The following is a 12,713-nucleotide window of genomic DNA, read 5'->3' as shown; positions in this document are numbered from 1 at the left end:
GGAAACAGGATCAGCTGAGGAACTGGCAAGGTGAGGTAGCTGTGGCTTGTTCTGCTTCTCTGATCTTCTAGCATTCACCCCAATAACTGGCCTCGGGTTTGATTTTATTAGTAAGACTATTTAAGATTCATGATACACCTGATCACATCTATCCCTTTCTCTTTGTCTTGATAAAACTCTTGTTAGTGGATTCTGTCAGGTTTTGTGACTTTTTCTTGGGGGGTAAGAGTCCCATAAAACCATCAATTACCATTGGCGCCAATGTGTCAGCTGTCAGAAGGGGGAGAAACTGTGTAAGTGACAGGGGCGGGGGGCGGGGGTGACAGCCATGGGATTGTCCGGCTGTTTGGCATAATGTGGAGGCAAAGATCCCACAGAGACAGGATCCTTAAAGTTATGACAGTGAATGAGTGCAGCAAACATGGCCTGCTCGCAATCAATATTTGGTAGAATACGCTGAATGAAAAAGAATGGACCAAAAAAAGCTACGAAGGAGCCAAAAGCCAAGCCTTAGGCAATGACCTCAGTCCTAAAGACAGGCCAGCCAAAGGAAGCCAGAGGCCATTTCCAGAGAGAGAGGAGGAAGAAAGAAAAGAACCATGGCAAGGAAGCCAGAGTGAAGGAATGCTGGAGACTGGTCATTTGCATCACGTGGAGTAAACAAACGTAAGGAGCGTGGGTTGTATCTTTTGGAGGAATGTGTTTCAGAAGGCCCTCTGGAAGGAACACAGTTCTCACAACTTTGCCGAAGTGCTTTATGGTAATGTTTTGGAGTTCAAGACCACCTGGAAAGACCACCAAACTCCATTCAGACTATAATTAGCCAAACTTATTAAAACTGCCATCAGAGCCACAGTCTTTGAGTCAAATCAGACATGCCATGCAGGTTGCGGGGGGGGCTTTCTAAAGGCAAAAACCATAAGGAGACCTTGAGTATCTGCACTTGAAAGCCCAGGCTGTTCTGCTCTGCCAAGATTAGGTAGTCAAGGTGACCCCAAAATAGTCCTTGAATGTCTGCAAAAACAGGTTGCAGAAGCCAAAAAGCAGCTAGACATCATAACAAAGCAGATGGTCATGGTCACAACTGAACACTTTTGGGTGAGGGTCACTGAGTCAGGGTTACTAGGAACTTATCTTTCAGGAACTGGAGTCAAAGACAAACAGCTAGTGGGTACCAAGATGGATGCCAAGCATAAAACGAAGTTTCTTTAGCCACCACGGTTTTAACAGTAAACAGCCACTATGCAAATTAAAGTAAGAAAAAACAGAAAACTTCCCAGAAGGTAAAACGTGGTGGGGTGGGGGAAAGGTAGGAACAAAACAGAGGAATTCCTCCCAAAGGGCCAGGAGTGAGACCCACTGGAGCAGTAGAGACATGAACCTTGATCCCTCATCTTCAGCTTTCTCAGGAGGAAACACAGAGCAGGGAGAGAGGTGAAGGAGCTAGAGAGGCAGATCAGTCAGTAAAGCGGCTGTCTTGAAAGCACAAGGACCTGAGTTTGATCCTCAAGACCCACATTTAAAAGCCAGGCATGGTAGTGTGTGTTGGCAATCCCAGTGCTGGGGAGGCAGAGACAGGCAGATCCTTGAGGGTTTCTGGCCAGCCAGTAGATCCTATTTGTTGAGTTCCAGGGCAGTGAGAGATCCTTTTTTAAACAAAAGGTGAAAGGCCGTGCAGAACAAACCCCAAGGTTATCTTCTGGTCTCCACAAGCAAGGAAAAGCTCACTCACGCTCAGACCTGTGCTCATGCAAAAGGAAAGTGAAGCGAAGTTTGCCATTCTGAATGTAGGGAAAAACCAGTCTTTCTGGGTGTGTTCAGAAGTAGTTGCAGGGAAAACCTTGTTGCAATGTCCTAGCCTGCATCCTTCCATCTTGACCTCCACATCCTGACTCCCTTCCTACCCTTTGTGTATGGAAAGTCTGCAGTTTCCATCAGATTCTCAAAGAGCCTCTTAGCACTAAAGGTTTAGAACTACTGTTATATACCTCCCTATCACCCAAACACTCTATTCAATCCTAGTAGCCAGCCTCCTAATTCTTCCCTGAATTGGAGGCCAACCTGTAGAACATCCACATCCTTTCATTTTCATTGGACAGATAGCTTCAATCAGCTGCTTTTCCATTATTGTTAGCCTAATACCAATCTCCGGCTTAATTGAAGATATCATCCTAAAATGAATTTAAATGTCCTGATAGTATAACTATCACTCTGGCCTTGTAAACCGGAAATGATGAATTAATCTTCTCAGAACATCAAGGAGGAAAGCCTAATCCCCCACCATCAACACGCAAAGCTGATAGTCTATTTAAACTACCTCTTCACATTTTGCCTGAACATTGCCATAACGTTATCTAGTACATCATACATGAATGTAGCTCATACATTAACTTACATTCCCCAAGCATAAAAGCATGTAATTATCATTAATGATTTATAAACTATAACAATTTAAGCCCAATTTTGGTGGCAAGTCAGGCTGATGCCTGCACGCCCTTTTTATCTAAGGCATTGCTCTCCTCTGGAGCTCTCTCTCTGTTTTAACTCTCCCCCTAGCCTGTTCCCAGGTTTGTTCTCAGTCTCCTTGACCCCATGGGTACTTTGCTTCACAAGGCTCCATATCCAACCCCTTTTTCTTCTTGTTTACACAGGCTGTCTGGCTGACACACACTCCAGCTCTAGGGAGTTTCTAAGGAATGGTCATAAAGTCTGGAAATAAAGGTGGATACATCAGAAATGATTTATTGGTACTGTGTTATAGTATGTGACAAAATAGTATACATGTTTTCAGAATTTACAACTGTTCCATATATATTTATGGTTTCCAAATCATTCTCAGGCCAAGAAGTCTACGGGAGCATCTCCACTTGGCATCCTTCAGGCTCTTCTCACATAACATGTCCAAATCAAATCCCACCCTTTCTCACAAGTGTTTCCTGACTTAGGGATGGGTATCTTATTCTCTAGTCAACTTCCAAAGACGTTGTGTATTCTACTGCGGCTCTCAGGTTTGTGGGAAATGTTCCCAGTGGCTCCCTCTCGTCACTGATTTCTCCTTCCAGTTGGTCACCATTCCTGTCCACTCTACTTTATGGATGCTTTTCATGCCAATTCCCACCTAGGCCATATCTACTGATCTTGCCTCAGCTGGAGAACTCCCCATTGTTTGCCTCAACTATCACATTCAAGCTTCTCCACTGACTTTCCCAACCTCCAGCCTTGGCTCCTTCTAATCCCACCTCTGAAGAGTCTTCCTGAGTGCATGTCTGCTTGTGATGACCCATGACCTCAAACACTCCTATAGCACCAGTTCCTGAACAACAGAGTCTGAACAATGTGGCCTGACTACAAACCCTCCATCCACCAATTCTCTTTGGTTCTGAAGTCATGCTCGCTTGTTGGCATCCTCAAATGCATCTTGATCTCTAGCTTCTTTCTGCCTCCAGGCTCAGCTCAAAAGCCCTAGGTACTAAGCCTTCCCTCATCACTACCACCACCTTCCCAACTGCTCTTCTTTCTTCTGAGCTCTGAGAGCAGTTTATATAATATACTCAAATCTCTTCCTCTTTGCAGCTGTAACACCTAGCATATAATAATTATATGTTTCACAGAAGAATGGCAATAGGCGGATCTAGCTCACTCAAAACTGGAGAGGCAGTTTACATTTTGTGATAGGAAAGGGCTAGTGTAACCAGCAAGCAAGTTGGTCTTCTGACCAAGATTCATGATGGAAGATTTAATAGAGATAGAACCATAGTGAGTATGGTAGCACAGGACCTTAAATCCAGCCACTGATAATGCAGAGAAAGGTCCCCTTCAGAGGGTGAGGGGAAGTCTAGACTGGCAGCCTGTTCAAGACACCCAAAAGAACAACAGACAACTCAGTGCTTTAATGAAAAGATACATGAGGGCAAGGGTTGCCCACAAACCTAATAACACAACCATATTCTGTAGGGTCCTAAAATTGATACAGAAGAAAATCTATAATGAAGAAGGATTTGGGCAGAAAATAGTCCTGGGGAGGAATTGTCAAGACAGTCCCATTGGGTCTGTGACTCCTGTCAGGTTATCAGGACTCCCAGTTGGGCACAAAGAAGCCAGGTCTACTTCATCTCACTGTCCAGGTTCAGGGAACCCTAGGATCAGGAACATCACTGAACTGGCAGAAAAGTCAATGTCAATGCCAACAACAATGACTTGAGGCTGGCTTGAGACTTGATCCAGAGCCCCCTGAGTCAAGGAGTGTTCCTCCAAAGTCTAAACATGAAGGTAAGTTTTCTGAGCATGTGGAGGACTAGGGTCTGGTAGTCAGGCAGATTCTGGCAGTATCTTTTGGGTATTTGTATTTTTTAAAAAGCTTTTTTTTAATGGTTTCTTATTTACTTAGTTACTTGCAATTACATTTCTTTATGTATGTGTTTATGTACATATATGTACATGAGCATGCCGTGATGTGTGTGTATATAAGTAGACAACTTACAAGGATGAGTTCTCTCTCTCTACCATGTGGGTCTCAGGGGTGGAACTCAGGACATCAGGCTTTGCAGCAAGCATCTTACCCCCACTGAACCATTTTGCCTACCCAGGGTATTTATATTAGTTACTTTTCCTGTAGATGTGATTACATATCGCACATACACACACACACACACACACACACACACACACACACACACACACAGACAAAAGCAGCTCGAGGAAGGAAGGGTTGGTTTGGTTCACAGTACATAGCAGTACAGTGAAGGCAACAAGTGAAGGCTTGCAGCAGCTGGCCACACTGCATCTGCAACTGGAAGAAAGAGCAATGGATGACCATGCTCACCTGGCTTCCACCTTTGGATGCAATCCAGGCCCCAAGGAGTGTTGCCCCCTTCCTTTAGGATAAGTCTCCTCACCTTTATTAACCTAACCTAAATAATTAGGTCACAGGAAGCCCAGAGCCTAACTCAATCTAGGCAACCCCTTAAGGCCTGTGTCTCCCAGGTGATTCTAGAACACCTCCAACTGACCACACCAACTGTCTCGCTGTTAGAATCATAATAACAACTCAGAAGTAAGCGAGCCCAAGGCCCTTATTGTTAAGAAGATTCTTTCAGTACTTTTTCTCATAAAACCATAGGTATTTCCAGAAAGGGAAGGGAAGAGAGATAAGGGGAGGGGAGAGAAGGGAAGGAGAAGGGAAGAGGAGGAAGGGGAGGGAAAAGGAGGAGAGGGGAAAGGAAGGGAGTAGGGGAAGGGGAAAAGAAAAGATGGAAAATTATAGGGAAAGACCCCCAATGTATATCTCTGAGCTCTGCAAACAAGTACACACACCTGCATTAACAAGTACATAAAACACATTCCAAAACAAAAAATAGAAAAATAAAACCCACGTGAGTGGGTAGATGCACGCATCCAAACAGGCTAACGTCAGAATTTGCAATTTTATGCACTGAAAAACCTTTAGAACACTTGTGACAAGCAATCCTATCTTACAACACTTAAAAACTCTTTCAGCTGAGAATGCAATTAAGAAAATTAAAGTAAAATTGTTCTGCAGGTCTCAAGTGGAAGGGAACTCAGTATAGGAAATGGGTTCCATTGATTACAAAGAACCAGACCACGTGCAAAGGCTTTCCCACAGCAAGCAGGGGGAAGATGGCCCAGTTCTTCACCCTGGAGGACCCACAGGAGGAGCTGGCTTCTCAGAGCCCACCCCTCGGGGTGCTGGGTCAGGAAGTAGGGTTCCAGCAGAGGCTGGAGCCTCCATCAAGAAAAAGGATGTCCTCCTGTCCCCCTAAAAGGCTCCCTTTTGGAAATAAGAGAAGAAGTCAAGTTACACCAGGAAGCAACCTTCACCCAGCTCCCTCCATCTCACTGTTTTTGTTTGCAATCCAATTGACCTTCTTTTCCCTGAGTCCCCTTTGAGGTGAGAAAAGTTTTCTGACCCATTCTCCAAATAAATCTGACAACACCTGTCTGAGCCTCTGTCATTTCCTTTGGGGCTGGAATAATGTCAGAGAGTGGATGACCAGGAGACCAAGTGACCAGAGCTGGGTAGATGCTGAGCTCCAGGAGACATCACAGTTAAAGACGATGCCTGTCTGTTAAAGTTCTAGCCAAGTGCTACTCTGCTGAGTTAATCTTTCTCCTCACTCTCTGGTGTCTAATGGACTCTTAGGGGAATATTTTAATCCTGCACAACCAATTTCCTCCTTCAAGCCGGACCGAGTACAATCCAGAAAGAGAGGCAGGGAGAATCTTATCCAGGGAGGTGCCTCTGGGTCCCCTCCTACTCCTCACATGTCTTCGCTAAGAGCCAACAGCATACCAGAGAAGCCTATGCCTTTCCCTTAACTGCAGCAAGCAAACAGGGGTGCCAGTTTCAAGGTCATCCTGACATGTGGCTACTTTCCAGCATTTCAAAATCTGACTCACTAGACATTGCTTTGTTATGGCATCAGCTGTCCACAGGCCAGAGGACGAGAACTGAGCCTCTTCCAAGCCAAGCCCAAGCACACAGAAATAGAACTAAAATTCTGCTTTTGCTCTTTTTCATCCCAGTCCTCATGCTCACGTGGACACATAGGCCTACCACCTCCATCCCTCTTCCCTCATCATGTTCCTAATTCATCGTCCATTCATTTGCTTAATAAACACTGATTGTCTACGATGTGCTAAGCACTAAAGATACAACAGAGAACAAAACCAGCACTGTTTCAACTCTCATAGTGCTTATATCCTAGTCTAGTGTGGCCCACAAATAATAATTAAAACACATTGTTCGTCCAACGATGGTATGGGCTTATTGAAGAATAAAATAGCTGTGCTTCCTCAAGGTTAGAGCTTAGAAGTTTTTAAAGTGTGACATTGTCAAGGGGAGCCTTGCAGCCAAGATCTAAGTCAGAGTGTGAGCCCCACAGACACCTTAGGCATCAGAAGTGTACAATCATAAGGCACAATGACTCAGGTCGGGAGGAACCTTGAGTGCAGATGACCGGGGGCTAGACCTCACATGATGACCGGGGGCTAGACCTCACATGATGACATGCTTTAGGGTCAGTAGGACGTCTGCTGTAGCTGGAATACCAACCCACAGGAGGGCAACAGGACAAGCTGGAGATAGGCTCCAAGGCGTGAGGAGCTGGGGTTGGATGGGAACTTGGGCTTTGGTTCTGAGGGAGAAGCAGAGCAAGCAGAACAGAACAATAACATGGGAGACTTGCTGCTCCCACCTGTTGGAAACCAAATGGAATTTAGGGAAAAGAAAGGAAGAAAAAGCAGGAAATCCAGTTCCAACAACACAGGCAGGAGGAAGTAGGAAGTTGGATTTTCAATACCCTGGAGGCATATTAGAATTCTTCCTTGACTGTGACAGGTAAATGTATGATCTTCGTTAGTTGACAGTCCAGGAAACTGAGTGTTGAGGATCTCAGTTACCAAGGCTTTGATTAATGGCTTCCATTGGTATTTTTTAAAGGACCCTATGAAGTAGGGATAAATATAATCAAGTAATAATAATAATAAGTGAGTTATCCTACTCATGATGAGGAGTATCAATGCCCTGTGCTCCTGATAGCAAGTCTCTGCACCAAGACTTACATGTATCATCTGAATACAAGGCATCGATCCCTCTATGAAAAAGTGACAGCTCAGAGAGGTCTTCAAACATAGCTCGTTACAAGACTACTCCATGGCCAAGATGAGGACTTCAACCCAGCATTACTCATTCACTCAATGGACACTTACTGGATGTCTAGCACAACTGCACACAACAGGCCATATGCCTTCAATAAATGTAGCTGACTTTTCATTCATTATGAGCATCTACTAAATATTGGCTTATTGGGGCTACAGAGATGGCTCAGCAGTTAAGAACATTGGCTGCTTCTGCAGGGGTCCTGACTTTGTTATGATATTGCATGCAGGGGACCTCCGGCTGGCCAGGGTATCCCATGCATGAGGGAGAACATGCTGGGCAGAAGTAGTGGTGGATGGTGGTGCATGAACAGACAGTCACTCACACCCAGGTGCTGCATCCACGTGGAGAGAGTTTATTAGAAAGATAGAAAGAGGGAGAGAGGAGGGAAAGCGGAGGTATGCACACTTCATGGCGAGGAGGGGGGGAAAGGCAGAAGAGAGAGAGGAAGAGGAGGGATTTTTTCTTAAAATGAGGTTTTTATGTAAGGACACAGAGCAGCCCCAAGGGGTAGGTTTCCAAGAGGAGGGTCAGAATGCTAACATTGGTTTCCAAGGGGTGGGTCAAAATGCTAACATTCCTCCATTTTGATTATTATGAAAAGGTGAGTTATGGGTAGCAAGTGAGGGAACAAGAGCACTGAATTCTGGAGACTGCTTCAAGCTGAAAAGGGGTGAAGTGGGGAGGGGGAAAACAGGAGTCACCCACTGCAGCAGGATCTCAGGTGTCTGTACCTTAAGGGAGCTGAGAAGGCAGGTTGCAGCAGTGATGTTCCCGGAGCTTGGGGGATGGCACACCAAATCAGGAGTACAGAAGCTGTGGCATCTGCTGTTTCTCTGTAGGTAAGCAGGAACAATGAATCTGCAAAATATGCTCAAAAAAATAGGTGGGTTCAGAAATGGTCTCTGGAGATTGTTAGTTTCCATCAGACCAGATTTCTTGATACAGTGGCAGAACTTTTCCCAGTCACCTGCAAAAGGGTTAAAAATCTTAAGAACCATTTGTAGTCAATGCTGTATCAGTTTAGCAAAACTTCATTTATCAATATTAATACTTTGAACCTCTAGAGTTATATCTGAAGCCAATCTATCCTGTTCCATGAAGTCTGTGAATGAGGCATATCTGTCTGTAATTTTTAACAGGACAGTTATTAATGAGCTATAAGGTACTTGTAATCTTGGGATCATGGCTGTTAAACTGATACCCTAGTCATCAAACATCATCAGATCTGAGAAGGATAAATTTAAGAGGTGAGGCAGCTTTTCAGCTACCTAGGCATCAATCCCAAGTCTCTCTGTGGTCGCTGAGGGACAGAGGCCCCAAAGGCAGCACTTGTCCAGCTGATGGGTCCAGAAGATCTGACAGACTTTTTTTGTGAAGTAGAAATCTGGGGAGATCATCCTACATGTCTTGACAGAGAGGAAAACTGATCCCTGGTGCTCCTCTTATTCACAGTCTGGACAGGATCTCAGCTTTTTGCTGCATGGCCGGCCTTGTCATAAGCTTCCAGGTGAAAGTTCTTCTGTGGCCATCTGTCTTCTTGGAGAAGATACAGGATGCTGCCAGGAGCTGATATGTCTCTCTATCATAAGAAAGCTTTTATATTAAATACCATATTCTCATATCTCTAAAGATGTTTGAGGACTGGGGGAACAAAATCTGTTAGATGTATAAATTAAATCTGAATATATGGGTTTTCCAGTTAGTTACAGCTTCATGAAGTTAGCAAGAACAGGGAGGCTCACATTTTTAAGCCTGAATAGACCTTGAGTAAGGAAAGACATTTTTTAAGCCATTGGCAGTGATATCTGAATCTACTACCATTTTAAAGACCCTGTAGTTATAGTTTTTATCTTTGTAAGTACATCCAGATTATAATCCTGAATGATTTATATAGAAATAATTATTTCTTAAGGTCATATAATATTTCCCTGATTCTGCATAAAGAATGTCTTATTGCAGAACCATTTTAATTAATAAATATCAATTGACAATATTGGGTCCAGTTTCCTAGTATGTCGATGGGCATTAGGAAGCCAATTTGGTCCCCTACACCAGAGGTTCTTTCCTTAACTTAGCCCTGAAGCCTGTCCTGGGAACAGGGAGCACAGGACAACATATTCTCCATAATTTCTTCAAGCTGAAATGGTCAGGACTCTGGCTAGTCAAAGGTAAGGAGAGAACTCAGGCAATGGGGTATTTATCAGAAGCATGTGGTCATCTGTCCTAACTGAAGAGAAAGGAAATAATTATGTTTGGTTGGACTGTTCTACATCAGCCTTCAGCAAGTCCATGTGTCACAGGTTGAAGTCGGTAGCTGGTGTCAGTCAGCCAAATAGAAGCCCACTGAAACAGATACAGAATAGAGACAAGAGTTAAAATTTATGAACTTAGGGAACCTTTTTGCCCATGGTCTTAGTGATTGGGAAAGGGAGACCAGGAGGGAGAGAAATACCATCCTCAGGAATAGACAGATGAAGAAAACCCCTTTATCTAGAGCTCATTTTGCCTCTGTGAAGTGGATCCAATGATTTCTTTTGATCCTGTGAAGTTTATATGAATTTTAAAATGAGCTGGCAAGTTGGCTATTTGCCAGCATGTGGGGAGGATGGGTTTCAGGCCCTGCCCACTTGAGCCTAAGAGTGACAGCTGGAGAACGCCAGGCCAATCCCAGAGGACTTTCTTCAGCCCATAAAACAATGGTAAAACAAATCTCATGAGGCGATTTCCTGACCTCCCCCCATACAGACGGCCTGAGCTCTGGGTGCCCCACCCATGCTTGAACCACGGACAGGGAGTGACTTTTTGCTGCCCTTAGTAAAGATGGTGGTGAGGCCATATGACCTGTCTGTTTTGACCTTATTTAAGATGGTGCCTTGACTACGTGATTGCCCTTATCAAATATGGCACCTGGCTACATGGTCATGTGGTTTGTTTGGTTTTTTTTTTTCCTCAAGATAAACTGAACAGATAAGGAACAGATAAATTGAAGCATTTAAAAGTCAGTCAGAAAGAAATATAAGTGGCCACATCAATCATACATTTCCACTGGCACATAGGAAATGGACTTTTTTAAAATCTAATAATTTAATTTAATTTTACATATCAGCAACGGATTCCCTTGTCCTCCCCACCCCACCCCATCCCCCACCCTCCCGGCAATCCACTCCCCCCATTCCCATTTCCTCCAGGGCAAGGACTCCCCTGGGGATTCACCTCAGCCTAGTAGATTCAGCTGAGGCAGGTCCAGTCCCCTCCTCCCTTCACCCAGGCTGAGCAAAGTGTCCCAGCTTAGGCCCCAGGCTCCAGGAAATAGACTTTTGAAAGAAAGAGAAAAGTTTGTGGGGAAACTTTTACAGTTAATGCATTGGAGCTCAGAGCTGGTGCTGCAGAGGGGACCAGAAAACAGAGTAGCAGTACAGCCCAGTGGGATAGAGGGAACCCCTGGGCTGTGGCATGGTGTGAGCAGCTGCAGAGGAATGAAACCAAGCCATGACTTGGCTGCAGATCATGCACACTTTCCACAGTAAAGTTAAAGTCCAGCAGACTGACCTCTAGTGTCCTAGAGGGTCACCAAGGTCCTAAAGATAGCCAAAGGACCATCGTACCTAAGGCTATGGGCCATGGAATTGAGTGGACACAGGCTGTCTCCATATGCCATCATATAGGGACAGGGATAGGGCTATGAACCCAAAAGACACGTGGTTCTGGTACCAGCAAGTAAAATGAGATGACTCCTCACTTATAGGGAATGGCAGAAGGGAAAAGGGGAATGTACCAATCTGACAGAGTGAAGAGTCCCTAGCGGTCCTACAGTCAGAAAAATGGTGGGTAGTACAGGGTCCCAGAGCTCCTCAGACTGTTGGCAGGCCGGAGAAAGCAGTGGGACTGCCTGCCAATGTCAAGGCACCAATGTTATGATATTGCACTCGAGGGACCCCCGGCTGGCCAGGGTGTCCCATTTGTGAGGGAAAACATGCTGGGCAGACTTAGTGGTGGGTGGTGGCGCATGTAAGGGACAGTCACTCACACCCAGGTGCTACGTCCATGTGGAGAGAGTTGATTAGAAAGATAGAAAGAGGGAGAGAGGAGGGAAAACAGAGGTGTGCATACCTCATGGCGAGGAAGGGGGGAAGGACGGAAGAGAGAGAGGAAGGGAAGGGATTTTTCCTTAAAAGGAGGCTTTTACGTCAGGATGCAGGGTGGCCCCAATAGGCACGTTTCCAAGAGGAGGGTCAGAATACTAACATTGGTTTCCAAGGGGCAGGTCAGAATACTAACAGGCTTTCATTCCTAGCACCCATGTTGATGGGCTCCCAACCACCTATAACCCAGCTTCAGGGGCTCTGATGTTTTTCTGGCCTCTATGGATACCAGCACTCATGTGAATCTCTCTCTCTCTCTCTCTCTCTCTCTCTCTCTCTCTCTCTCTCTCTCTCACACACACACACACACACACACACACACACACACACACACTTAAAAATAAATGCTGGCATAAAACATAAGAAAAATGTAAAACTCTTCAAGCAGAAATAATTTTTTTTAAAAAAAAGAGGAACAAAGCTAAGTATGGAGTGCCACGTTCCTAATTGGGTTGGTCAGGGATGCTCTCTGCTAGGAACACATAAGCAAAGAACTAAAAGCAGCATGCTGGGTGGGCGTATCACAAGAGAGCCTTCCTGCCAGAGGGAATGAGAACTGGAGTGAAAATCCAGGGTGCGTCAAGCTCGGGACATCAGAAAAGCTTGGGGCATCCTCCTCTGCTGGAGAGGGGGATTTAAGTGAGAGGGTGAAATCAGAGGAGTAACAATAGGTGACAACAAAGAAATAAGTAAGAAGGCATTATCCCAATCCTAGAGAGAAATGACAGTGACTCAGCCCAGGTAAAAAGAGATAGCCATAGCGAAAAATAATAGTAGGGATATACTTTCAAAGTTCAGGATTTGCAGATGGATTTTTTTTTATGTGAAATGGAGGAAAGATAAAGATATTTTTTTGTTTTTGTTTGTAATGTGAACTACAGTGTGGTGAT

This window comes from Onychomys torridus, chromosome 9 (genome assembly GCF_903995425.1).
Source record: "Onychomys torridus chromosome 9, mOncTor1.1, whole genome shotgun sequence".
Taxonomy (NCBI): domain Eukaryota; kingdom Metazoa; phylum Chordata; class Mammalia; order Rodentia; family Cricetidae; genus Onychomys; species Onychomys torridus.
This window is presented reverse-complemented; position numbering follows the sequence as displayed.